This window comes from Lepidothrix coronata, unplaced genomic scaffold, assembly GCF_001604755.1.
Source record: "Lepidothrix coronata isolate B3197 unplaced genomic scaffold, Lepidothrix_coronata-1.0 Scaffold51, whole genome shotgun sequence".
Taxonomy (NCBI): domain Eukaryota; kingdom Metazoa; phylum Chordata; class Aves; order Passeriformes; family Pipridae; genus Lepidothrix; species Lepidothrix coronata.
In genome coordinates, this window is record NW_016690231.1 from 2,944,364 (window position 1) to 2,971,563 (window position 27,200).

A 27,200-nucleotide genomic window follows, 5' to 3' on the forward strand; every position below is an offset into this window, starting at 1 on the left:
CTTTTATGATGAAGAAATAATTCATTTGTCTCAGCTGGTTTTAGGACACTGATTGGAGTATTGCTTCCAGCAAAATATTTTAAATGTACTTAATTTGAAATCCAGCTCTAATGGGGTTACTCATATGCTTACCATTAAGCATGAACTGAAGTGCTTTGCTAAATTAGTCCCAGTATTTACACCTTCAGTGTTTCCATATCCTAATAAGAACTTAATCTTCTAATCACATAACACATTGAGTTTACATATTATGTGAAATACAACTGCAGGGATTTGACAGGCTAAATTTCATTGTAAATAATGAGGATTAATTCAAACCCCATTGGTGTCTTTGGAAAGACTCCTGCTGATTCCCATAGTTCATGCATATAGAAGAGAAGAATTAGATAAATGTTCCCTAGGAGAAGAGGGAGGTTCTTTTAAGCTGCAAAACAACAATGTCTCTGCTCTGTATCAATCATTTAATTTGTGATTATTCTGCAGCTGGACTCTGCCCATAATGAAGTAAGTGAAAGCATCTGTGGAGGCCTTAAAAAAGAGTCCTCACTGCCTTCAGTGCATTTGGCAATGTTGCACCTGAGCTGAGCCTGCCCTCTGGGACACACCAGGTAAGGTGTGAGAGCAGCACAAGGAACATCAGTGCGACTCCAGTTGTAAAATGCAACAGTTATACTGAGATTTTTATGATTCTTTCTTGCTGGTTTTGGGTACTAAAAAGAAAAAATATTTATATTTAGTCTTTTTCTGTTCGTTACAGTTTGGCATTGGCTGGTGGTTACTTTATTTCTGTATTGACTTCCAACAAAAACTTTTGAGGAAGTTCTGTGGTTTTTTGGATAGATTTGTAATAATGAGGCAGGCAACTATAAGCTAAAATTGAGCGTATCTCTGTTGTAATTTTCAACATTTGAAATTATTATGAGGATACTCAGTCTAGTGATGGAATGCAAGAGCCTCTTAGTTGTCTTTATTTTTCTCTCGAGGTCTGTTTTCACCTGGTGCCTCTACTGGGGACCTGAGCTTGTGTTATGCTTTGAAAAACTGATAACAATACCAAAATCAATTCTCTCCCCACAGCAATTAAGATGACATTGGGAACAACATGAAATGGGAGAACTAAGGGAAAGAAAAATTCTTTTTTTTGTCTGTGGAAAAATCCTAACCAAACCAAAAAGCTGCTGTAGTTGGTCTGAGAATGCCCAGTTCCAGACCTGGGCTCGGCTGTGTCCAGAGCAGGGCTCACCACGTTGCTGCCTCGCTCTTTCTTCCTTCCTTGGTTTCTTTCTATTAAGAAACTCGTGACATCTCTTGCTCATTCATTTCTGGAGATCTGAATTTGTGTTTTTTGCCTGCACAATACCCAGAGTCTGATTAATTCACAAAATGAGCCCCACAGAGTGTCGGTAACTCAGCTGGCAAGGCTGTAAAAACTGCAGGGAGAAGATGAGGGCTTTGCCAATTAGTTATTTATTCGAGGCATTTGGAATCCCTAATGGCCCCATTAAGAATATGAATGTCACTGGTCTGTTTGCACAGTGTCACAGGGAAGTGCCTTTGCAAAGAACCTGAACCAAGGACAGGGCAGTAACTGTGTCTTATTGCCTTGACTTTAATAAGCCTCAGTGATGTAAGTCAGAGAGGTTGGTGCAGTTATGCAGGTTTAATTACAGCCAGGATGGGATCTCTGGGATGGTTCTGTGGTTTCTGTGATGCCCTTCCTTCACGAGAAGGCTGTGAGGGAGTGTGTGCATTCACACACAACACACAGGATGTTGAAACTCTTGCTGGACAGAAAATGCTCTGAACTGCTCGATGCTGTGCTGAAAACTCCTTGGTCATCAGGAACAAAACTTCTTTCTGGGTTCTGTCCAGCTGCTGGCAGCCCTTGCAGAAGGCAATGAGAGCTGCTGGCTTGGTGTTTTTGGTGGGAGACAGCACCACACGCCATGTAAAGAGTTGTTTTTTGGCATTAAAGTTCTGTGCCTGAGTCTCAGGTTCTCTGCTTGCTGAGACACACCTTGCATTTCTGGTGATTACAACATTAATATGCAAGCCATGCGAGTTGTGATAAATAGTTCCACAGCTATTTACTAGCAGAAATATTTCTTGTCAGATGAGGGTTTTAACTGTGAGTGTTCTTTTAAAAATACTGCCCATAACTCTGCTGCAACCTTCTCAGTTTGTATATGTAAAGCAGAGAGTTGTATCGTTTGTTACCTACAACTGCCACGTTCTGTATATTCTTAATCCCCTGGAAAACCATGACTGTTGTATTTTCCAGAGAGGCCCATTTTGGAAGAAACAATAACATTTAAATTGTACATTCATTTAGAAAGTGTTATATAGCCAACTATATTTTTTCTGCTTTAATTGGGAAACTTTCCTAGAAGAAAGTTGTAAAGTACCAGGACTCCAAAAGAACCATAAAATTCACAAGAATATCTGGAGCCACATTGTCAGGGAATCAAATGCTGTAATCAACCCTTTTTACACCCTTATGCAGTATCTAATTTTAAATTAGAAACAGGCAGCTAATTTACCTCCTCCCTCATTTTTATGCTCATCAGAAATCAGCAATGAGGGATAAACTCTTCTTTGGGTGACCAGTATTCCTTTGGTCACAGACTGGGTGTTCACACCCCCCCTGGGTGTTGTGGGCTGTCATGTCCAAGGGCTGGCACACAGTCTAAGGAAATGCAGATGAAATGAGCTCTGTGCAGTGCAGGTTGGCATGTTATTTCTGGTTTTTGTGTTTATATCTGCACAGCTGCCTTCATCAGCCCACCAAGACATTTCTAGGCTTCAAATTTAATAATATCTGTAAGATGTTGTAGAATTTACTTTCTTAATTTTTTCACTGAAGTGCACGTTGAAATGAAGTGTTTTAACAGGTTATTTGCAGCTGTTAGTTTTGCTGCACTTCAGAAAACACAGCTGTTGTTCAATGACATTTATACAGGTATCTTTGCTTCAGATACCCATTCAAAATATTCCTGATATTCCTGCCTTTATTTGTTTGGGGCTTTTTTTCCCCCCAATGTCTAACAGATAGGAAGAACATTTACAACTGTCTCATCTGACCTATTGCAACTTTTTTCACTTGTAACTCATTGATTCATGGATGTCTGCAAAATGAGTGACCTGGCATCACTCAAATTCAGCATGAGATGACCTCAGTGCATCTGAAGTTAGAAATGAGGGATTTGTTTGTGAAGATTAAAGGTAACATTCTCAAAGGCAGGAAGAGAGGCAGTTGAAAAGGAGGAAGCAAAGAAGCCTTCATAGCATTCATTTACAATGTCAGTATTCCAAAGCATCTGTGTGTATTCGAACTTTTGAGATCAATTGTTCTGAACACTCTTAGAGAATAGAACAGCAGGAAGTTAGTTTGGTATTTTTTTTCCCTTCCAGTTTTGAAGATCCAAGGCAGAAATGGAAGGAAAGAACCTGTTTTCCAGAACAGAACCATTTGATTTTGAGATTTACATTACATTTCATCCAGAGCTAATGAAGGTTAACCCCAGTGGTAACCACTAGTTCTGCATTAACAAGCAGAGGAGAGCAGTCATTAGGAATAAAATTATCCATGTGGATCTGTTAGGATTTGTAGCCCTAGCCCCTCTTCAGGCTGTTGGATGAAGAGTGTATAACCAATGCTATATGATATATCTAGTGAAATAAAATTTTTTCTCTGTTTGTTTTCACCTAATTGATGTGTTAAAACACAGAGGTTGGCTGTCAGGTACCCCTTGCTCCTGGCAATCTCTTCTTTTCTCTTTCCGTGTCTTTTGGTAACTGAAGTCATAACAAGAAATTTGAGATCAGAAACCTCAGTGATGTATATCTTTTGAAAGAAAAGTAGAACTCCAAACCCTAACCAAAACTTAACGGGCACGGAGGAGGACGAGAAAGGTAATTTGTGCAGAGTGGAATTGATGATTTTCTGATGGTTATTACTGGCTGAACTTTGTTTTCACTACAGTAAATATGATCTCTTTTCCTTTATTTGATCTGAATTGGGGAATTTTGGAAAAGCTGATGCACTTTCACTGTAATCAGTTACCTGTTTGTCTGAGGCAAGTGGTGGGAACTATTCCACCCACCAAAGACTCACATTTTCTAAAGCATACATTTAGTTTAGAAGTATCGTTGAAAACCAATGCACCAGTACCACAGAGATGGCCTTCCCACTTTTAAATTAACTTCTAATCAATAGAGAAGCTTCTTTTCAGGTGATTTTGGGCCCTCCCATCTGCACACTTGCCCAAGTGTCCCCCCAGTTTTTCTTGTTATCATTTACTGGAAGCTTTGCTTGCCAAAAGCTGCTGAGATGTGGCCACTGTGTACCCCTGCAGGGCAGTAATGAGAAAAAACTTTTCAAATGCAATAGCAGAAATACGAAGCAAATGCACTAGAGCTCAGTGGGAAAGAAGAACACAGAAAGATCCTTTCATAATGTAGAGAGTGCTTTTAGAAGAAACAAGGTTAACTAGGTTAAAAATCAATTTCTCAATATAAGAAATGCAATCTAAGCTTAATTCTCACCAAAGATTTGTTAAGATCTTGGCAAGGAAATATGGATTTTTACAGGCATTTCAATTTTATGTGCAAATGACATTTGGCAGCACTAGCTGAAACAGAGCCTGACATTCTCAATTATTTGTTTGTTATTTTGGTTGCTTGTCACCAACCTTTGGTTTTCTCTTTTGGCTTTGCTTGAGAACTTTCTTATAACGTTAATTCTTCCGTTTTCTCCAATAGCTTCCTGACTTATAAGACTGTAGATCTCATTGGAAAAGCATTAATTGATAAAATGTGAAACCTTGAGAAAAGTTCCCATTGATGTCAATGAAAAAATTCACGTTTATTCCACAACAAACCAATCCACAGGAAGCCAAGGTTAAGCCCTTCTATTGGCTCTGGGAGTATTTTTTTTTTTTTCAGGAATGGTGTCTAAAAGAGTATGCCATGTAAATATTAGATAAATTCAGGAGTGATTTGCATTTAGAGAGAGGCTGAACAGAGCTGCAGAACATTATTTTTTTGGAAGCGAGATCCAAATTGATTAAAATTACTAAAATTACCTTCTGAACAAATATGCAGAAAAATTGACTGTTTTATTAGTTTTCCTTTTTTTTTTCCCTGGTTTATCTTGTTCAGAAAGATGAGAGCTTACAGGTGCAGAGTCAGGGCCCAAACAGTGAGGGCAAATCATACAGCAGATGAGTTAAAACACAGTGCACTCCCTGATTAAAAAATGGGTTGTTTCGTGTGTGTGTGGGGTGATGGTTGTTGTTTGACAGCTTAGAAAAAATCCACAGTGCTAGTTCTGAAGGAGGGGTAGTAGAAACTTTCAGAAAGTTTTGTTCCAGACTGGGTGAAACTCGAGGTGACAAATGAGTTCTCCATTTTGTACATGGATGACAAATATCAAAGCCTGGGTTTATTTGACTGAAGTTGTACAGTGAGCTAGTAATGAAACTAGACATCTAATATACTGAAATATGACCATAACCACATTTTTTCTATTGATATAAATTCCCATGAAAAACCAGGAGCACCCCACAATCTTTCTAATACCTTTTCTTGGAAAAATCAATGGAAGACAGACCATGTGATCCATTATAGAGCAGTCACAGGGCAGAGAAGAGTGACCCGTGAACTCTTAGACCTGGAATGTGAGAAGGAAAGGAATCAGGAGTTTACTTTTACTCTGGTGCTGTGATGTCAGTTATAACAAAGCTCTAAATGTCTGTCTGTCCAAACTTTGGGCCCCAAAAGTTTTAAAAATATCATTTTTTTCAATGTGTAGAACATTATTCTTTCTAAAACTTTCAATTTTGCTTCCACAGCCTAATTTGAGTAAAATTACTTTCACATTTGCTTTTTTTTCTTTCATCAAACCAATTAAGAACTATGATTGAGTATCATGAAATGATAAATGCTTCCTGGGTGAGGATTAGCAAAAGTAGCCCAGCCTGCCTCCGTCTCAGAGAGTGTGGAAATCCAGTTTTTCTGTCATCAGTGACTTAGAAAATCAAGAGGAAATTGAAGCCAGAATTTTGGTCTGTCAGACAGAGTCTAGACAGGTCTCATGTATCAATAGAAGGATGAGACAAATATTAGAGAAATATTATTCAGCCTAAACCAAGATCCAGTTGCAGCTGTTGCAAGTAGTAATTTTATTCAGAGTCTTGTGGAGGAGTTGTGTAGTGAAGAGCATGGAGCAGAAAATATATGATTCATTTCCCAATGAACCCCAAGTGCCAGGTATTTTATTACCTGACTCAGGGAGCTACTTCCAGAGGCAGTAAATTTTTCATTTAAGATTCCTTTGTTGGCTATAATCCCTTTGATTTCTTTCTTTAATTAAATCATACAGATTGTCTGGCTGTTTTTTTCCTTTGTTCTGTTTAACCACTTGCTACCTTTTAATGTTGATGGGCAGAGAACAAATAAATGTCTGACAACTGTACCTTGGCTGCAAAGCCAGCTGCAGTAAATCCTGGGACACAAATACCAAGTTGTGCTCTGAAGGATATTTATTGCATTTAGTCCCCCCAGAAGACAGCTCTGGAAACTCTCATCTCCCCAGAATCCCAGATTAGATGCAGTAATATCATAGGAGAGACAGTGCCCAGGAATGGTTTTTTTCCTGTGTTTGGAATCTTTGGTCAGTCCCTTCCTGGCAGATAATACACTTGGAATGTGCCAGCAGTATTTCTGTAATTATAGTCTCTGGCTGTAAGTTCTATCTCATGTTCTGTTCAGTGTTATCTGTTAATAAGAGAGCCTGTGTCCATTATTCTGATTGTTTCTTTCAGCAATGCAATTTGTTTAGTGCTGCTTCTCTTCTTACACAAACTGAGTTTCCCTTGCCTTTAGAAGGCACAAGGAAAAAAAGATGGTTAATCTCACAGGAAAAAAAGAAGAGACTGCTAATTAGTTAACTGTAATTTAAAAATTTATTCTGTTTGGTATTGAATGTGTGTGATAACTAACTTAAATAACAAGGGCTTCTCAGTTTATATATCAGCAGTCAGTGATGCATATTCTCTGTGAAATGAGGTGTCTATCAGCACTTGACTAGACATTTTTTAGATTTGTATTCATAGGCATTTTGATGAGCATAGCAATAAGCCAGGGAGGGTGCATCATCCTTAGATCTTCAATGAAAACCCAAGCATGCTTTTTATATCTAGTTAAAAAAAATTTGGGTTTATGTTCCCAAATTACATTTTTTTTTTTCTGATCATCTGGGAACCTCAAATCTGACTGAGCAGGAAGTTTGTCTGTACTTATAGTCTTGTCTGTTCTCAGGGTTGTGTTTTCTGTTTCTTGTAATTTTATCTGTCATAGCTACTATTGATTTGCTGCAAGGAATGTGTTCTGACAGTGGAGTTTGCTCTTTAGAAGACCATAAGTAACTCAATGATTTGTAAGAACCATTTGATGGTTTGATATAGTGCTTTGTAATGAGAAGTTAGTTCAATTTTCAGTTCAATTCAAGCAATACTCTGCTCTCCACAAATCTTGCAGAAATGTATGAGCTAAAGACTGTTAAATGAGAGCTCACTTTAGTGACAGTAAGGTGAAGTTCAGGAGTTCAAATTGAGTCTGTATTGCTGTATCTGATAACTATTTAGTATTTGACATCTTGTTATAGTGTGACCAACCCCACGAAAAATTATGGTGGTAGGCAGTGAATTATTTGTTCTTATGAAATACTAATTTTCTCATAGGTGGCAGGACTAGGGTAAGAATGAGGATTAAATAAATGAAACCTAACTCAGTCTCACAGTGAGAGAATATTTGAGTTGCCTTTAACCCCTTCCACATATGAGGTGTATGATCTATATTGTGTCCCTTTAGTTGTTCCAGGTGTTGGTGTGTGTGAGGTGCTCGGGTGCAATGATAATAATTACTTGAGCACGTGTAAATAGTAGGATAAAATGAATTTCACTTTAGCTCTGTATTTAAAAGAAGGCAACTTCATGTTGTCCAAATCACTCCAAGTTGAAGAGCTGTGGTGAGATGCTGCTGCTCATCCATCTTCCTCCATGGAAAAGTGGGCCCTTCCATATATTTACTGGCAAAGCTGTTGCCAGTGAAACATCTCTGATCACATAAATACAGCTCTGTTGTGATTTTTAATAGCTGTCTTCCTACTAAGTGGTCCCTGATATCCCAAAGTGACTGGATAATTGCTCTGGGAGGAGAACAGAGCTTTCCTGTTGTTATCACATTAAACTTCAAAGAATTATTTTCTGACTGACTCTGGTTCTGACACGTCATCATTAAATTTGCAGAAGATCTAAGCCATTGTGTCTGGCATCTTGTAATGGAGCTGTATTTATTCACTTCACATATGTAACATATTATTCCCCTACTTCACATGTGCCAAATCAAATATATATTAAGAATAGTTCTCCGAAAATAGTGAAAGAAGGGCTTTTTCAGGTGCTAATGGCTGGCCTAAGAGCCCAAATAGTCAAGTTGTCAGTTTACCAGTCTCAAGCACTGACCTTGGGCAAACAATTTAATCTTGTAGTGACTGTACCTCCTACCTGGTGATGTCTAAGTTTTATTTCTTGTCTATACAACACTGATTTTACAGTCTTTCACACCTGAGGAGGTCTCCAATGCAAGTGATGCCCCCTGCTTTCTAAAGGCTGCCTCATTTGGAATGATTTGAAGGGTGGGCAGACAGCACTTAGTGCAAGTCAGAAAGGATCAGAGGGGGAGGCAGGGGTGGATCCAGGCGCAGAGTTTTTAGGAGATGTCATTAGTATGGCAACCTTTCTCCCCTTTTCCCTCTCTTCACCAGGACTTTTTACAGCTGTGGTTTCCACCAAGCCCTGACTTTCTATAACTGTGCTCACAGGGGTGAGCTTGAAATCAAGATAGTGAGTTGAAACAGTTAACATTGATAGTTGAGACAGATGAGCTAATTATTGTAGGAGATAGAAAAATGTCCAGATGAAATATAAAGCTCTTATTTTTTTGTCATGGAGAAACAGCTTTGCTATCAATTCTGTTTGAGAGAGTAAGTGAATTGAAATAAAGTTGATGTCTTGGGCCTGTACTAAATTCATAAATGAAGGGGGGGGAAAAAAACCCCTGTTTTATGTTATGCAAAGCATATGTGACATCTTTGCTGTCACTGCTGGCTGTGAAGCTGGTGAGGAAAAGCAATGTTGCTTGACAACACTGTATTGTAGAGTTAAAAGGATTATGGGAGCTCAGATAAGTTTACCTTAAGAATTCTACAAAGGAATTTATCTGGGAAAGCAAAACCTGAAAGTATTACAGGTGTAAATTCCAGAAAATGCCTTAAATGCGAGGAAACCTCAGTGTTCCCTGGCTCAACTCTCATTGCATGGATAGTGCTGAATTGTTTCTATAGACACAGCACCACTGTGTGTCTGTGACTGTGGGATAACACAAATAATAGCTTCAGAATTGTTATCAGTTATCCATAAAATGCCCTGGAAGCTCCATACACAGATATCTAAGTGAATGTAAGCAGTAAGAATCAATTTAGGTCTTTGTATTTACCAAGGTTTCTAGTAAGTCGTAAGATATTCACAGTGTTTTCTAATTTCCATTTTCATTCTTTTACATTCTCCTTTTTGAGCCATTTTGGCTGCACCCCTACAATGCAAAGGGCTTTGATTTCAGCTTTTCACTTGAAAAAAAGCAATTTTTTTCCCTGATAAAAATTTCAAAGCAGAACTTTTAAGAAGCTTTGGAGGTTTTTACTCTGTGCCTTAATTGCCTCATCTGTAACACAAAGGTCAAAATAATACTTGGTGAGATGCTTTGAGAACTTTAGGTGAAAAGGTATTTAAATTCTGATTGCTAGTCATATTTGGGAAATTATGCTCTCATTCAACACTTTCACAATGAATTTCTTTCGTTATTGGTTTAAAGCTACTAATTAACAACAATCTTAATTGGTCTTAAATTAATTCTCTCCCCTCGTTATGAGATGGAACAAAAGCCTAAGGATTATACGTTTTAGATTTCTATCTCTATTGGCATCTGAAATTATAATGAAGTAAAGGATTCAGAGATGCTTATTTGTCATGTTTGATTAAAAAAAAAAGATAATTTGTTTCTCCTTCCGAGACAGTCTCCTGCTTTTGTTATGTATATTAAGACAAATGCCCTCAAAACAATCAGTTTTTAGGATTAATCTCTGAGATTACACAATTCCCAGTGGTATCCCTTCACTAATGAGAATAAAAGGTGGTGCTCCAGAGACAAGCCAGTGAAGAGAGCAGACAGCCACTCTAAGAGATGTGATCAAACAAACCTGCTTTGTGCTGCAGTGAAAGAGAAACAACCCCCCCAAACAATCCTGCTGCTGCTCAGGTGAGAGCAGGACACATTTCAGGAGTGCTTTTACTAGAAGTGCAAACCCCTGTGTATTCGTGCCCTTGTTTTCTTCTGCATCAGTCGAAAAAATTTCGAGGAGGGATGAAATGGGTCGTGATTTCCGTATGTTGGGTCGTGTGAAACCCTTTGAGTCACCTCTGGGGGTAAAGAGGTGGAATATACATGACATAAAAGTGTCGGGGTTGACAGCAAACCTGTCAGCAGCCTGGCATTTATCAACGAAGCAGTGGACATAAACCAGATTACAGTACACCCCTGAAAGGAGGAGAACACAACATGCAGAGGAATGTGGGCAACTTCCAGACAGGGAGAAGATGGAGGACAGAAATGCACTTCCTGCACTTTCTGCAAGTCAGGGTGACTCAACAAAAACTGTGTTTACTGTATTTCAGCCAGCCCTGATTTATTTATACACAAAGACACCAGTGGTAGATTGACATGAATATGGCCTGATGTGTCTGCACATGAAAATACCAACAAGCAAACTGACAAGTATATGACCTGATCCATGTGTACCAATAGTAGGATGACATGTGTACAGCCTGATATACGTTTATATGAAAGTAACAATAGTAAGTTGACATGTGTGTTGTGTTAAAAGTATAAATGTCTGCAGCCTGGATCAATAAAGGTCCTTTTCCAGCCTTCTTGCTGTCCCGTCCCTGCTTTGGAAGAAGATTCTATGTCACATTGGCCATCCCCAACTTTAACAGCGACATAAAAGTGAGCAATGTAAAGGCCCTCCTGGCCTGGAGCAGAATGAAGTCATCTTGGTGGAGAGAAACCATCTGCAGGAGGATTCTCAGCAGATTGCACACAGCTTTTTCAGAGCGGCTTTAAAACCCTGGAAGAGGCAGGAGATTAACGGAACGCAGGGAACCTTATTTGTTAAATTATGATAGAACCGGTACAACAACAATCAAAGCCAAGTTGTGCAGAAAAAAAAAATGGAGGCAATTTATTTATGATGCTGTTTAATGATGGAATTGCTGCTCTGTGCAGTTTCTAAAAGGAGAACATCATTATGCTGCTGAGCAAGCACTGGCTGATTTTTAAGGCAAGGTGCTAGAAACAAAATTTATTCTAAATTAGTAAGTAGTTTACAGTCTCTTTAAATACAATCTAAGGTAAAGAATATATTGAGTGTGTTTATCACTGAAGCACTGTGGTACTTCAGATGCAGACTTGTTGAATTTACTTCAGTAATCCCAAATCTACCTTTTTTAATGGATTATACATTCCTCACTCAAACTCTGTTAATGTACTTCGCACTGTGCTGTTCTGATTTTGTGATGAGTCAGAAAGGAATTTGGAAGAATTCTAATTTGAAAAGTGTATGTTCAGAAAACATAAAGGATATTCCCGCATCCCCAGTGTTTCAGTTATTTTTCGGTGAAGATTTATGCAACCTGTAAAGATTTTTTACAAACTGAGGAATAGAAGTAGTGGGTGAGATTTTGCATCTCTTGTCATGACTGGAAAATATAATTAAGCAATGTTCTGTAATTGCAGTGAAAGGTGGGAATGCAAATGAAGTTCTTTAATTAAGCAGCGTGGTATTTGATTCAAAACTTGATTTAGGAAAGCACTTATGTGTAGGCTTTGGTCATGCTGAATTTGGATGTTATCTTGTGCACTTAAATGTATGTTTAAGTATTTTTGTGTCCATATGCACTTTGCTTAATTAAGGGCAAAAGGACTGAGAGCATGGTCAGATTGGATTTTGTATGGTATTGCCCCTTTGTATAGCTCATTAAAAAAAGAGAGATATTTTGGATGGACAAATAGAAGAATTTAAAAAAGCTCTTCAGGCTGGAACAGACTCTGCCAGCAAAGGGAGACATTTCAGCCTAATTAGCAATTTGGGGATGGTCATGGTCTTCTGAGGGGTTTGGAACAACAGATTTACAACAAGATGTTGACGTAGGTGGCCCTTTGGCCATGTTCTTGTACAGTCCTTTCTGTGCTGGCACAGTTGCAGGGGAGGGACAGAAAACAGAAAGAATGAGAGGCAAGATGGCAAAATAGTGAGTGGTGGGTGAATGTGCTCCAGTGTGGGCTCTTAGGAAATATCCCCCTGTCCTGGTGTGGAGTCTGTTCCCACAGCCCCTCCATCCCAGCTCGGGGACTCTGCACCTCCTCCTCCCCTGCTTGCACCAGGGTGCTTGCAGGGCCACTTCTCACCCTTCCCCGCTCACTCTGTGCAGGTTTTGCCCTTTCCTGAGGTGCCCTTTCCCAGCCTGGCTGAGGGCTGGGCTGTGCCTGACATGGGCACAAGCCGCCCTGGGCTCCCACCACAGCCCTCAGTGCCTGGCCTTCACAGGGGTGAAGAAACGAGATGGCACTTTGGAAACCTTTTTAGCGGGTACCACGGTAAAATTCTGACAAGGCTGTGAGAATAATGGTGTTTCCAAGATGAGAAGGGCATGAGAAATCCCACCTGGCTGGAGGGGCCACAGGCCTGGGGCTGCCCCGCTGGCAGGGAGCACTTCCCTCATGTTAGTCACGGATCAGAGCACTGAGAAGGTTTGCCACAAACTGGAGCTCTTTACTAGCGAGCCTCAGGGCTGATACAGCCACTGCTCTAACAGGGACCTACTTCCAAGGTGCTTTTAGCATTAGTAACGTGAATATGTTCTTGGATCAGCTCTTGGCTCCTGCATCATCATATCCGAGGCTATAAAGATAAAAATATTGCTTATGAGTGGCTTTATTGGAGATAAATGACTTCCAGAAAACAAAGCCTGGAGAAGGATTAATTAAGATAATAAGCAGTGTTTACATCAAAGAAAGCCGAAAATCAATTCTGTTTGCGTTCGGTTCTGTTAACACAAATATAAATTATTTTATTAGTCAAATGGCACAATTAATTAAGGAGGAGATTTTCTCTCTGGGGCGGCTTTATGACTATTACACTGCTTACAATTAATACTAATGGAAAGATCAGACTAAAAATTCATGGTCTCTCTTAAATTTTTATAACCTGATTACTACTAGCAAGTGCCCAATGCAACGACCCTCGTTTCTGAGAGTTTCATTCAGAGGAACACAGACCAAACCCATTGTTTTCCTGGTGCATTGACCCACCCTGCCTTCCTGCATCCCATCTGCTCCCAAAGGGATTTGGGAGCACAGCACTGTGTGAGATTGGACACTGAGGGTTCAGCTGCAGGGCTGTACCTGATGAATCTGTGTCAGGTCTCTGCCAATATGTGAGAAACTCTGTGTGGTTGCTGCTTAAGCCACCATGGCTATTGCCTCCCAAATATTTGATTTAGCTGGACATCGAATGCATTAGGGATCTGTCTGTAAAGAGGAACTGAAAACCACTGAAACACTGTCAAAGACAAGTTGCTCACCCTCAGTTTAACTGATCTTGAAATACAAACAGGCAGCTGTGGTGAGGAGCAGTGGGGAAGAAATGGAAGGCTAATGCCATATTCCTTTCATCCTGCTGCTATATAGCCCTTGGTGTGTCCTTCCAGTTTATTGAAATTGTGGTCACTTTTGCAGTTACAAAGGCTGGCGTTTCTGGAATGTCATAATTCAGCTGTCACACTGATGTGCTGCTAGCAAAAGTCTTGCAGTGTACTGTCAAGTGCTTATGATAATGTCTATCTCCTCTTTCCCAAATGAGGTGGGAGGACTTTTATGAATCTTTCAATATTTTGATCTAATTTCAATAGTGAATATATTATTTATTCCTTTAATGGGAAATGTAATGAATTGGGATGGTTGTTTTACCAGGACATCTGCCAGGGAGTGGCTCTGGCTTAACGTGAGTGAGCAGTAATGGCTGCTGCTTATTGGGGACAGTGTTAGCAAATGTTCTACTTAGTAGAGATTTCCTTAACTAGTGCCAAGAGATTTAGTGGAGATTAGTCAGACCTCAGGAGTCAAATTAGTCTGTCAGAGAAGTGAGATTGCAAACTCAGATGTACTATTATACTAAATAAACATTTAACGCAGCAAATCTTCTCATGCATTATTCACTATGATATTTTATTGTCTGAAATCTTGTATAGGTTTCTCTGACCGTTTTTTTTAATATTCTTTTTAACTCCTGGGTCACAAAAGCTTCAATTAAGTGAGTATTTAAATGGCTGGAGGGATCAGGGCCAGGGCACATGATCTGCTGCCATTATTTTAAGAATTTTAATAATATGTTTTCAAGTATTTCCAATGTGACTCTGAATTTTGGTGCAGCACATGGTGAGATTCAACCCAATAAGTAAAATGGATGATGATGGACTAATCAAGAGCATGACTTTGATTTTGTCAAAGCTCATAATTGTACATCATGCAATATTCTCAGTTATTACAGTTATCTTGCAAATTGGGGCTGTTTTGGTCTCTGTCACCACATTTCCCTGCCATAGAAATGAGATGGGGACTCTGGGTCTGGAGAGTGGGAGGAAGGCAGAAGGTCTTGTGGTTTCAGGAGTTAGTCAGTTCTGGGAAATATTTGTTGGTCCAAAATTAAAGCTAAATCCTGAGAGGTTTTGGGTGTCTAATGTGCTACACAGACTGAATAAAGAATTTTTAATTAGTAGAGTTACAGCTTTGTGAGCATGTAGAGATATGAAGCTTAAGTCTCTTAAGATATATCACACTGTCTGCAGAACTGTGGGGGCCTCTTTTGAATGTGAAAGTAACAGGACACTTGAAAAGCATGGATCAAAAATGTATTGAAATATCCTTTTGGATGTATCTAGTCTTGACTGATCCTGCAATTGTAAAAGATATAAAAGGTGATCAAAGGAAACTACGATTTCTTTTATCCCTAGGGATGCTGTTTCACACAACTGTGAGTAATCTGTATTGTGACAGAAAGTGGAAACATTGAATTCTAGGTTTGGCTCAGTCTCCAGTGATGTGGAGAGGCCTCGGGTTGCCAGGTCCCCTGAGTTGGAGGATCTTGAATGCAAGACTTTCTGTTTGTGGACATTGAAATTATCCAGCTCAATATTTACAAGTCTATAGGGCCTGGTGGGACTCATCCAAGAGCACTGCAGGACCCAGTGGGTGTTATGGCAGGACCCCTCTTAACCATCTACCAAAGGTCTTGGGAGCTTTTGTGGAGGTCCTTGTTGGCTGGAAGCTGGCCAGTGTTATTCCAAATTACAAGGAGAGTGTGAGGAAAGGCCCAGGAAACTACAGACCTGTTAGTCTAACCTCAGTTCCTGGAAAAATAAGGGAGAATATTACATTGTTTACTGTTGAAGGGCATTTAAAGACCAATGCAATCATCAGGCATTGGCATTTGTTCCTGCTGGGGTGTCAGTGCTGGGCCTGAACGTGAGAATAATCTCACCCTGGGACAGGCACAAGGGATGATAAGGGGCAGGAGTTGGAGGGAAAGGAGTATTTTAAAAGGCCCTTCCCTACAAGATAGGTTTGGATTTTAATATCTGCTTTTGACTGCTATTTGGGTTGAGCTTCGGGAACTGTTGTTTAGGGTTGGTTTTATCAGTGGCTTAAAAGTTTTAAAAATCATAAGCACTGATCAAATTCAAGTGCTGAGGGACATTTGTCTTGAACCTGTGGCATCCTGGGCTCCTGAGCCTTTGACCCAACACAGGGCTGTGATTTACAGCTGTCTGCAGTTCTGGTGTTCCCTGCAGTGAAGATGTGAGACAAAGCCCTAAGGTTTTGTTACCTGACAGTGTTTCCTCCATTCTGGCAGGGAACAGGCTTAGCAATTCTGGCCTGTCTTAGGAGGTGAAATGAGAATTAGTTTTTTTTGTTTCAGTTTGTCTGTCTCTTGCCTTCTTGCCTTCAGTGAGACAGAAGAAGGAAAGAAGCCTCTCTTAAAATGATGGATGTGGCTGTGCCTCTTATTCATGATCTGTTATTACTTTTCTTATGATCTTAAATAGGATGATACAATACAAAAAAGCCAAAGCTTAGGAGAATCATTAGCTTTCATTAGTAATTACAGTGCACTAGCTAGGTCTCACAAATTGTGAGAGCTATAATTTGTAATAATAGTGTACCTATTAAGGAAGGAATGAGTCATAACTGAGGGTATCTTTTCTAAGAATTACTTACCTACAAATACATCATAGAGCAGTATTCCTACAGTGGCTTCCCAGCTACTTGGCAGTGGGTATGTGCAAGTCCCCTGCATGGCTTGAAGCAATAACAGCTGGTAGAGCAATTCTGAGAAATATCACCAAAAAAGTCAGAAAAATGGTGAGAAAGCTTTTAAGGAAAAGGATGATGTTGATCCATTAGTACCATCCCCCCAGGATAACACTGGTCAGTAACGTGTGCTGTACTTTTCTGGAAATACTACAGTTAAGATGAACTCAGGATTCAGCATCAGATTTTCAATGTGTCAATTCAAAGGCCTAGATAACTTTTCTAAGCATCACTTGGTCCCTGACATTCTGTCTAGATTCTAACTTCAGCAAGTCATAACCTCCATGCCCAACTTTTCCTCCTCAGTCTTTTCCTTTTAATTATGTATTTTTAGCAGAATAGTTATGCAATATTAATTTGCATTTGTAATTAACATTTTATATCAATCATAAAATATTTTCTTTTAGGCTTTTTTTTTAAGTCAGTTTTCCATATGTTTTCTCAGCAAGCAGCAGCCAAGTAAAATTGCTGCTGCACTGTGTGCAGGAGGGTGCCCTGTGGTCTTTCAGTAAATTAAATCACTACACCATTAATGCTCACAGTCAACAAAAATCCAGTTCATCTAGCTGTGAATGTGCAGCATGGAGTTAAAGGTCACCTTGTCCCTGCAGTTCTCACTGCTTTTCTTGAGGGGGGTAAAAAAAAAATCAGGGTTCTCTGAAGTTATCAATAGATCCGTGGAGCTACACATGGAAATAAAGAGGTTATTTAAAAAGGGTTATCATTTTTATGAGGATTTGTAAAAATTATAAAGAATTCAGAAACGTCAATCAGTGCCTTAAATAAACAGTAGAAAATTTTCCTGGAGATGTTTCTGTGATCAGGGTAAATGGAAAAGGTTTATAGAATTTAGAAAGTGTTGAATAGGAAACTCTTTGGTAGAAGTGCCTGAAGGGCAACATGGGCTAAATGGGGATTGTCTTCAGCTTTTAAAGGAATGACACAGAAAGCACAAGGTAGTGCAGAACTGGTTGTGTGGCAGGTTGGGGTAGTTTCTAATGGTTTCTTTCAGAGCATCTTTGGGTGAGCTGACGTGGTGGCCACACTCTAGGAGAGACAACAGAACTTATTAGTTCATCAGGAAAACAGGTAGTGACTTGCTTAAAAAATACCTTTTTGATGCCCTGAGTTGCAATAGAATATGAGGCATAATTAAAAAAAAGGTTGCAGCAATTTAATTCATTAGATTGTAGCATGAAAATAAATGTGATGCTTAGTCTCATGAATTATTAGAAAAGGATTATTTTCCTAAAATAAAGATTGCAAGCTCTGGAGATATTTGCAGATCCAGAGCACTGGGTGGAACTCTAAACAAAGGCTAATGAACAACCTGTCATATATTTTTTTTTTCCCTTCCAAAATTCAGCAGATTATATGTCTGCTCTGAGAATCCCACATTAATCCTTTTCATTTGATCTGACAGTCTTCCCTCATATCCAAGTCATATTTAATATAGGTGGTTTACTGAAGCTCTAAACTTAATTGACAACCTCATTAATTTAGGAAGTGAGTTGTTCAAGAGTGTAACTCTGAAGAGGAGAATATTTTGTTCTGCCTGATGAATTTGACTGGTTACTCAGAAGTTGGACCAATTTTTTGAAAAAGAATATTAATTAAACACTCCTAAAGGCGGAAATGTAGGGAACAAAAAGTGACAGAAGGAATGAAAAGGTTTGTTCTATTTTTGAATGGTGTAGTCTCTCCTTTTTTCAACTTTCCAGCTCATCAGCTCCTCTGAAAAGTTAGATCCTAAATTCAAGTAGGAAATTTTTTTTCTTCAGAAAATGACAATGGAGTTTTTGTGCTACTACAGAGCACAGAAAATTATCATTCTTGCCTTCGTGGGTGTTCAAAGCCCTTCAAAGGTGACTTTTCAATGGAAGTGTGTTCCTTCCTAAAGATTTCTCGTGAGGGTTTAGCTTTTTGAGACTTGTTAATCGTTATGCTGTTACAGGAGGGATAAATATCTCTGTACTGCAACCACGGTGCAGCCAACAATTTTGGAGACCTACACTGCACACCCTGAAGGTGTTGTTCTGCTTTTCTGAGGTTCTGGCAACAGTTGCCATGATGAATCTTCACTTAACATCTTCAGAAAAACAAACCCAAAGGTTCTTAAGGCTTTGCAATGCCACTACAATCAGTGTTTTTCTGTCTTGGAAACTCTTCTGGCAGGTGAATGGAGACTCCCAGCACCTTCTAAAACAGAGCAAACTTTTCCATTTGTCTGCTTTGCATTTTGTCATCTTGGCTTTAGCAGAGATGTGTTCAGAAAACCTCAATTTTTTTTTTTTTATTTTTTTTTAGTAGGTGATTTGTACACCCAAGTTGTAAATCAACTCCTAAAGCCAACACATGCAAGGACAGCTACGTGTGGAATTAGTTTGGCCACGAAAATTAGGAGCACCTTCATGCTCTGTTTGCTGCTGATTTACTAAATGGAGCAAACTTAAGAGCAGTAAATGTCTGAGTGGCATTTTAGCCTATTTTTCCTGAGAGTCTTGGTGTCTGGAAACACAATGTGCTCTCAAGTATCAGATTTAAACCATTAAGTGTGAATTTAATAGTGAACTATTAAGTGTGAACCATAAAATACAAGGCTGGCTGGTTTAGTGGCAAAGTCTGAAGAATACAAAGACTTGATTGACACCCAGCATTGATGTAAGGAGACTGCAGGAAAAGAAAGGTTTATTTACTGACTGATTCAGAATACAGTATTTAAACCTGCTTGAATTACAGCAGTCAAACACAGAACTTTTCAGTACTGTCCTCTAGAGAATTTGGATCCCCATTCCCTAATCAAGCTGATGAGCAAACTAAAATGAAAATAAAGGTAATCTCATAGAAGAGTTGATTATCTCATCACACGTGAAGCAGCTGAGAGAGCAACATCTCTGAAGCAGTTCTAGGAAAGATGGGACAATGGGAAGGAGTAACACATTTAATGACACAAAAAGAAACAAACAACAGAAAAAAAGAATTGTTGATTGGCCCAGTCATGAAGTTTGATTGCAGAGCTTGAGTGGTAGCTATGCTAGAAACCTCTCCCAGGATGGTGCTGGCACCAGTCAGAACATTAAAATGTGTTTTTAAATACAGCAAAAATTAGATGCACAACAAGAAGTCCTGGTTTAGACAATAAAACAGACACAGTACTCATGTGAAGTGCTTTTCTTGTTAGGAGGTATTTTGATCTCTTGCTGAAAAAAGCTGCAGTAACAAGAAAGACAACAGACTTTCTTGCTTTTTATACTTCAGCTGACTTAATTAAATTTCTTTCCCTCTGCATGTGTAAATATAAGCAAAACCTGGAGGATTTAGCTTTCATTAGTGCTTTTTGTAGGGGAAGAAATGAAAGGCAGTGCCACTTCTACTTTACTTTGGGTTTATGAATGCAAACTCATCCAACATGTTTGTCTGGTCCAATGCCCTTTCTCTGACAGTGACCAGTAGTAGGTACAAGAATAAAGCTTAGATGGGGTGATGCTGCCTTGGGTGAACCTTCTCAGCCAGGCACAGGAAGAAGCACTGGATGGGTGTGAAATAGTCCTTTTCTTACTGTTGAGGTTTCTGTGTCATTCCTCCACACAGAAGTTAAACAATCTCAAGTGCACAGACCACTCATAAAGACACTCATCACTAAGTAGCTGTAGTCCCTCACTGAGTGGGAAATAAAATATTGTGTCTGAGCTTACTTTTTCTCTATGCCAAGAGAGACACACTGATATTTCTTTCACTTTTTCCCTTCTCCTCAAATTGTGAAAATGGGTTTGATTGTTATGATTAAATGCACAAAAGGCTTTTTTTTTTTTTCTCCAAGTGATACGAGTTGTTTTGAGAAAGAGTAAAAAGATTTATGAAAGAGGTGCCTCAAATTGCACCCATATTTTTTTCCTGGAAGTTCAGAGTCTTAAATTAAAACCACCCACTTCTTCAGGTGAGTTACTCTCCTGAAGTGTTTTGTTCAAGTCACACAGATTCTGGCAGTTTATCAGTGAGTTGTTCTGATGTGACAAGAATTCCCAGTGAGGACTGGAAAGGGTATCTTTGCATCCTGTTAAAACCAGTAACTTAGTGCTGGGAAAATGTGGGGTTTTGTTTTGCTTAACTGGCAATAAAAGGTGTTCTACAGAGGCTGCTGGGAGTGCTCACGTGTGTAGCCACATAAAGGACCAAGCCTGGATTTTCCAGGCTGCAAAACATGTTTGCTAAAAGGATGCTGGCCATGAGCAAAGACTCCAATTAAATATCTGTTAAACCATTAAAACTTTTATATTAAAACTTAGCGTTGTGCTGGTCGGCTCACTTATGTTTTCTGTCCAAAAATAAATTTGCTTTATGATTTACTGTGTGAATATCAGTAACCAGACGCTTGGAATCACACATAGAGTGAAAAGGGCCTTGCACAAAAATGGCTGAATGTTTTTCAATGTCTGAGAAACTGGAAATAAAAAGCAGATCTGTNTAACTAAAAAGAGAGTAAATAATGACTAAAGAGCAAGATCAGTGAGGATTTATGGAATTTCCTGACTAATGTAAGGAACTTTTCTCAAAGGCAGAACAAGCTGGAATAGAGTTACATCATGAGTAATGAGCTGAGTGACTGAGGTAAGAGAGCAGAGGTTTATTTTGGATTGATAGTCATCCTGACCTCTTTGAAACATAAATATCTTGTGATGCTTTGCTAGGTAGAGCATTTCACTTGTTATCTAACCTGCTATTTTTCATCAGCTGCTTAGACACGATGTAGGAAAAAATGTAGAAAGTGGTGAAGTTCATTTGAATCATCTTCTTTAATTTGGAAAGGCTAAACCAACTTGGAAGGGGCTGTTAGAGAATTTCAGAGTATCTTTCTGCCTTTTTAATGTAATGTTTTCCCTTTGAAGTTATTTCCTTGGTTTCATTAAAAAGATTGCATGGCAAGATGTGCTCCTCTGTGCCAGGTTACCCACCTGCAATTAGCAGGTAGGCTGCTTAGTTTTGTTTTAAATATTTGACATGTTCCAACAGGAGTCTCCCCTTGCACTGTCAGACTTGACTTTCACTGAAACTGAGCCTCTTGCCAAAGACTTTAAAGGTTCAGCTCCCTGTTTTATTTTCCATTCCTGATCTGAGCAGGGGCTGCCCCTTACAGTGGCTTTTTGAGTGCTCCTTTGCACTGGCCAAAACGTTTATTGGAAGGATTTTCAACGTGTAGCTTTACAAATGAGAAATTTATTTTTTAAAAAGTTGCAGTGTTGAATTGATAGGCAAAAGTAAAGGGTTTGCTTGGATACAGGAAATCACTGAAATTTAAACTCTGTTTAAAATCTCATTGTGGGGAGGTAAAAGTGTACATAATTGCTCTTCTGGATAAAGGATGATTGCCTCAATTCTCTTTGCATGCACGAGAAAAATTCATACAAATATGGTTATTCTTCAGTGCATTTTCTCTACAGATGATTAGTTTGTACAATGTATGTTGGAGATCTTATTCAGCCTGGAAATGGAGCCCATCCTTCCAAATGACTGAAGGACAGAAATTAGATACAATCTTAGAAAGCTCCCGCTAATTCAGCAGTTGACTGAGAGAAAAGGGTGTGGGAGGGGAATCATTTTTTTTTGGTTACATGCTGTGCCCAACATGTATTTAATTTGATGCATTTATGAAATGAGGTTTTGGGAAAAGCTACATTAGGCTGCAAAAAACCCCATATGTACCAAACCCATGTTATTCATATTGTAGCACAAACTAGATAAACTGGATAAATGAACTTAGAATAGAGTTGTGTCAGCTCATGCTTAGCAAAATGCATGAGAGCAGCAAACTGACCATGTCTGAAATAATTTAGAGACAGTAATCACAGCTCATGTGAGTCAAACTCAGCTATCTTTAGCCCAACTCACTTAGAACTGCCAAGAATGCCATGGTATATGTTGCAGAACACATCCAGGATTTTTAGTAAATATTTAGCTTTGAGTTACTTGGTGTGGGTTTTATTGGCATTATTGCAATGGCAGTGCAGACCCTGGTGAAGATTTACTGCTGTAAATCTAAAACAGGCTGTTGCCACCACGGAACAGAACTGTGCCAACCTCTAACCATGTGACTGTCATTGTCATTTGGCTGCATTCAGCCAGGGTCAGAGAGTAAAGAAATCATCCAGGTTTCTTTAAGCTGAAATTATTTTCTTCCAATATATGACTGGAAAGTTATTCCAGTATATTGCTTTATTGGCATATAATTCATGTGCTGACTTTGTTTCTGTTCTAAAAAAGTTAGTAAGCAAAAATCATTCTATAAATTACTTTTCCCCAGTAACTTTGGAATAGTTTATGGGAAAAAAAAAACTTCTTGGATTAATGGTCCAAGAAATTGGAATCTAAATGTTCATACCTGTTGACGAATGAGAACTTTTTATTACAAATTTTTTAGTGGGGTTCCTAAGAGTGTTCTTATTTGCTCCAAATGCTAATGGTACATCAAATGTTTGATACATTCAGATGCAGAGATCCAGTCTGGATTCAGGACAGGATCAGAAGCTGAGGTGTGCTTAAAACTTGATGGGTGAGGCAGCCTACAAGTAGTTAATAGTGGAGCAGGACTCTTGGTCTTTGGGGTGTAAAGGGGATCTTCCCCTGAGAGAACCTGGGATCAGCCAGCCTGTTTATAGGTTGTTTGAAAAGACCACGTTCAACAGAATAATGAAGTGACATAAACAGTTTGCCAAGTCATCGTGCAACACCACAGTGTTATGCAGGAGGTTGTAGGAGCTCCAGGAGAAGCAAAGGCAACTCTTGTGTTAAGCTGTGTTCCTCATTTAGCTGAAGGTAATTATGCAAATGACTTGTCTCACTGTTCTTTGGTGCTAAGGAAGAACTGACACGGAATAGAAAAGAGATTCTAATCATTACATCTAATTACACTGGAATGAGAATTACTGGAAATCTTCGAGTGGTAATTATTCTTTTTATTATATTTAAGGCAATCAAAGCAAGAAATGCCGTGTTCATATAAAAAGTGTGATGTAAGGAATATCTGAGAACTTTGAACCTACAGGAGTTTTAGTGCTCTAATATTTTTGCCTTCTTCCTTTCAGCTGAAACCATGTCAGACAAGTGTTTCCACTTAATCACTGTTTGATGTTTAAAAGCCATGACTCCCTACAAGACTTCCATGTCTTGCTGAAATGAGATCTGTATTTTCTCAGCTCGGCTTTACATGACTTAATGCTGGTTGGTTTTTGACTATACACGGTCCAGGTAATTGCTTACTCGGTGTTATATAGTTGTAGACCAGAAAATGTACATATGACTCTTAGAGGAGAGGTCCTGTCTGAAATTAGGACTCCATTGGGCTGAACATTCTGTGCACACAGAAAAAAATCTCATTATAATTAGTGCCTTTGCCAAACATTGCTCTAAACTGCTTAAGCTACTACCAAATGACACTATAACTCAAGTTCAGTACCCCACACACTGACTGAAAACTGTTGTGTTGGATTCTAAAATAGAATCTGAAAGCATTAGTTACCAAACTTTTCAGAAGTAGATTTTCCCTGTCATTTATTTTATAGAAAGAAAATGCCAGAAGAGGTGAACAGGAGCCTTAGCAAGCAGACACTGAGTCAGATGAGGCTCTAACCTTGACAGGATCTGTATGTTTTCCATGACAGAGGAATAGTCTGGAAACTTTCAGAAAAACTTTCATATAGAGTTCTGTTGAAAACTGCTCTCTACAGACATCTTCAGAGACCTGTTACTGGGTGAGGGATGGGGTGAAGGATCATACTCCAGTACTATCATAAGGAAATGAAGCCTTGAGTCTGCAGTTCCTCTCATGTGCCATTATTGATGTCACCAAGATCCCTGAATACTTGTCAGACTATTTTTATTTTGGTTATCCTGAAAGTTCTGTTTGTTTGTTTGTTTTTAATTTTGTTTTTCTTCCCACACTACCCGAGACCTTTAGAAAGAAAACTTGGCAAAGACCTTTCCCAGTCTTATCTCTTTGTTCCTGTCATGGGAATTCTGAACTCACCAAATTATATCTAAGATATCTACATATATATATAGAGAGAGAGAGAGAGAGAGAGATAGATATATATATATAGATATAAATTTGTCCCTGAAACTGAAGTTGAATCTGCATACCTTGAAAGAGCCATATCTCTAATCAAAACCTATTTCTTTTACTACTGATTTTTTTTTTTATTTTACTTTTTGTCCCAAAAGCAAAACTTCCAAACATTTCTTAATGAATCACCGTACTCTATTCCCTCCCTGTTCTCTCTTTTCTTCACCTTGTATTGAGGGATTAATAGAGTAAAACCCCACTGCACCTTGTCTGAGTCCTCTCTCTCCCATGGTTTGCCCTCTGCAGTTTGAGTTTTGCTCTTTGGTGATTGATGTGTTCCCTGTGTACTTCTGGATAATTCCCCCAGGGACAGGCTGATCCTTAGGCTGGTCTTGGACCTTGGAATTCCTGGGCTGCAGGAGCTCCTACTCTGAGCACCACTGAGAAAATAAAGGGATAATAAGAATTACCTTACTGTGGTTGTGAAATGGCCACTTATTTGCTGCAGTAAGGAAGACTGGCTCTATAAATTTGACTTTTTCTGGCTCAGCCAGTAAGTGAAGTGCACACTGGAGTGAGTTGAGAAGGGACCTTGCTTTCCCTCTCCAGGGCCAGTCCTTCTGTCCTCTCCCATACTTTGGGCCACCCTTTCTTGGGTTATTTTAACACACTGTGTCAAAGAACCATAACCACACTCCTTTGTTGGATTATGCAGCAGTTCCTCTTAATTTAGTGCTAATTTGTATGCTTTGCAATGCTTTGCTTGTGAGATTTAGCATTCTCAGTACTTTCCCTTTAATTTCCTATATAATAGGATTTTAATACATAGAAAGCAAATGATCTCTTTGGAACGTTTAAAGTCCTAATCTATCTGTGTAAATCTCCCTTTTTATCTAAGCATTTCCTACTGTTTATAGCTACTTTTAAAGCATTAAGTTTTTTGTGGCTTTCACTGGAGGCTTGATTTGTATTTGGTGTCTGCATTAGGCACGAAGAGGTTTGGATCTGTGTTGGATCTGCTACAGTACCATTTAACTGTGTATTTTTAGCCAGAATCCTGTTAGTCTGGAAGATAAGACTGTTGCAATGTGCAAGATATGGAAGTCTGAAGCTCACTGGAGGTTTTGCCAACTGAGGAATTTAGCTTAGTGAGTGTATGTTGGCCTGGCCACCTCTTCTGAAGCTGTGACAAGTGTTGGTTAGGAGGATTTCTTTTGGTATCAGTGGAAGGAAGGTGTCTAAATACAAAACCAAAGTCGACTTTAGTGTGAATCTTGGTGTTACAAATGTAATTAGAGCTTGCTTAAAGTTAGTTTTTAGTGACTTACACAGAAATTTTTATTGTTGCAGTGGACATTTTCTCCTGTCCTTTCTGGTTTCTTTTCGCTCTGTCACAGTTTCTCTTTGCACTCTGTATGTCATATTATATTCATAAGAATATAATAATATTCTGTCAGAATAGACACAATATTGTACAAACAACAAGGAATGGTAGAACAGGACAGTACATGCATTTGAACACGGTGTATTTTAGAAGCAAAGGAAAGAAGCCATATTTATAAAATACTGTTGTAGCAGTCTGCTAGTAATAGGAAACTGTGAAATACTCTGCTGCTCCATTCAGTAAGCACTGCAGGAATTTTTAGTTATTCAAAAATATCAGTATATAAATATCAGTATCGGTGATACCAACCATGGTTTCTGGCATTTCTATTATTAGTCCACTGAGAAAAATGAAAACAGATTAAATATCTCTAAGGAATATGGTAAACCATTGCTAATGATGGAAAACTACAGTGATGGTGAAAGTGGTGCATGTAACTCCAGAGAGCCTTTGTAGCTGAAGGACTGTGGAAAGAGGGGGAAAAAAAAAGAAAGGGACAGGGGAGGGATGGACTTCACGCAGAACAAGTTGTGGTGGTTACAAGGCTTAGTGGTGGTTGGGGAGACAGCAACTGCAAACTAAGACAGAGCGTGATTTAGAAGATGGTTTGCATAATAAGATTTAACAGGACCTTATTTGTCCCTGGAAGAGCAGTGTGTGGGTACTGACAGTGCCCTCAGTGCTGTCTGGGTTTCCATTCCCAGTGTCTCTTTTCTCTGCTGTCACATAATTCACCTATTTGCTCATGCACAGGAGACAATCAGCTGGGTATTCTCACTGTCTTGTCTTACATTTCCTCATGCACCTCATATCCCTGTGTTATCATTCCCTGTAGATGAGTTCTGGAAGCAAGAAAATAGGATCTTTCTTTGTACATGCTCATGGCTGTCAGATTACTTGTCTGGTTGGAAAAAAAAAAAAAGGCAAGCACAGCATTAATAGTTGATGTGTAACACAACCAGAAGGCAGCATTATTACCTGTTATTTCCATTATATTGTTGGACCATGACATTACCTGTTCTGTTGGAGATTATAACAGCAAAGATGATGCAGCAGTTGTTGTCCTGTGGTAGCTAATGCAGCACTGGGCGGAGAAAAGATGCCAAGAATTTAAAATATGGAGTTGAAATACTGAAATTGGAGAGAAGACTTGGTTGCATTAAGATGTTGGAGTACAAATTTGGTGACAGTTTGTGTAGAGGTGTCTGCAAAGCA